Below are 2597 nucleotides of genomic sequence, written 5' to 3' on the forward strand. Positions count from 1 at the left end.
TGCGGAACGTCCAAAAAATGACTGAAAAGGCAAGGCTATAATATGGAAAAATGTCAAAATATGACACGTTCCAGAAACAGCTGAAAACACCTCAAAACAGCATGAAATACCGTGCTAAGACACGCCATAGCAAAGAAACTTTCAGAAATATTCAAAAACACCGAAATGCGGAACGTCCAAAAAATGACCGAAATGGCAAGGCTATAGTATGGAAAAATGTCAAAATATGACACGTTCCAGAAACAGCTGAAAACACCTCAAAACAGCATGAAATAGCGTGCGAAGACACATCATAGTAAAAAATCTTTCAGAAACATTCAAAAACCCCATAAAATAGGATGTCCAAAAAATGACTGAAATGGCAAGGCTATAGTATGGAAAAATGTCAAAATATGACACGTTCCAGAAACAGCTGAAAACACCTCAAAACAGCATGAAATAGCGTGCTAAGACACGCCATAGCAAAGAAAACTTGCAGAAATATCCAAAACACCAAATGCGGAACGCTCAAAAAATGACAGAAAGGGCAAGACTATCGTATGGAAAAATGTCAAAATATGACACGTTCCAGAAACAGCTGAAAAGACCTCAAAACAACTTAAATCAGTGTGCTAAGACGGACCATAGCAAAGAAACTTTCAGAAATATTCAAAAACACCCAAATGCGGAACGTCCAAAAAATGACCGAAAAGGCAAGGCTATAGTATGGAAAAATGTCAAAATATGACACGTTCCAGAAACAGCTGAAAACACCTCAAAACAGCATGAAATAGCGTATAAGACACACCATAGTAAAAATCTTTTCAGAAACAATCAAAAACCCCATAAAATAGGATGTCCAAAAAATGACCGAAAAGTCAAGGCTATAGTATGGAAAAATGTCAAAATATGACACGTTCCAGAAACAGCTGAAAACACCTCAAAACAGCATGAAATAGCGTGCTAAGACACGCCATAGCAAAGACAACTTTCAAAAATATTCAAAACACCCAAATGCGGAACATCCAAAAATGACCGAAAAGGCAAGGCTATAGTATGGAAAAATGTCAAAATATGACACGTTCCAGAAACAGCTGAAAACACCTCAAAACAGCATGAAATAACGTGATAAGACACGCCATAGCAAAGAAACTTTCAGAAATATTCAAAACACCCAAATGCGAACGTCCAAAAATGACCGAAATGGCAAGGCTATAGTATGGAAAAATGTCAAAATATGACACGTTCCAGAAACAGCTGAAAAGACCTCAAAACAACTTAAATCAGTGTGCTAAGACACACCATAGCAAAGAAACTTTCAGAAATATTCAAAAACACCCAAATGCGGAACGTCCAAAAAATGACAGAAATGGCAAGGCTATAGTATGGAAAAATGTCAAAATATGACACGTTCCAGAAACAGCTGAAAACACCTCAAAACAGCATGAAATAACGTGATAAGACATGCCATAGCAAAGAAACTTTCAGAAATATTCAAAAACACCCAAATGCGGAACGTCCAAAAAATGACAGAAATGGCAAGGCTATAGTATGGAAAAATGTCAAAATATGACACGTTCCAGAAACAGCTGAAAACACCTCAAAACAACTTAAATCAGTGTGCTAAGACACACCATAGCAAAGAAACTTTCAGAAATATTCAAAAACACCCAAATGCGGAACGTCCAAAAATGACCGAAAAGGCAAGGCTATAGTATGGAAAAATGTCAAAATATGACACGTTCCAGAAACAGCTGAAAACACCTCAAAACAGCATGAAATAACGTGGTAAGACACGCCATAGCAAAGAAACTTTCAGAAATATTCAAAAACACCCAAATGCGGAACGCCCAAAAATGACAGAAATGGCAAGGCTATAGTATGGAAAAATGTCAAAATATGACACGTTCCAGAAACAGCTGAAAACACCTCAAAACAGCATGAAATAACGTGCTAAGACACGCCATAGCAAAGAAACTTTCAGAAATATTCAAAAACACCCAAATGCGGAAAGTCCAAAAAATGACCGAAATGGCAAGGCTATAGTATGGAAAAATGTCAAAATATGACACGTTCCAGAAACAGCTGAAAACACCTCAAAACAGCATAAAATACCGTATAAGACACGCCATAGCAAAGAAACTTTCAGAAACATTCAAAAACACCATGAAAAAGGATGTCCAAAAAATGACCGAAAACGCAAGGCTATAGTATGGAAAAATGTCAAAATATGACACGTTCCAGAAACAGCTGAACACACCTCAAAACAACATGAAATAGCGTGCTAAGACACGCCATAGCAAAGAAACTTTCAGAAACATTCAAAAACACCCAAATGCGGAACGTCCAAAAAATGACTGAAAAAGGCAAGGCTATAATATGGAAAAATGTCAAAATATGACACGCTCCAGAAACAGCTGAAAACACCTCAAAACAGCATGAAATAACGTGCTAAGACACGCCATATAGCAAAGAAACTTTCAGAAATATTCAAAACACCCAAATGCGGAACGTCCAAAAATGACCGAAATGGCAAGGCTATAGTATGGAAAAATGTCAAAATATGACACGCTCCAGAAACAGCTGAAAACACCTCAAAACAGCATGAAATAGCGTAA

This window comes from Plectropomus leopardus, unplaced genomic scaffold, assembly GCF_026936395.1.
Source record: "Plectropomus leopardus strain MGB_pleo_1.0 unplaced genomic scaffold, ASM2693639v1 Contig37, whole genome shotgun sequence".
In the NCBI taxonomy this organism is placed as follows: domain Eukaryota; kingdom Metazoa; phylum Chordata; class Actinopteri; order Perciformes; family Serranidae; genus Plectropomus; species Plectropomus leopardus.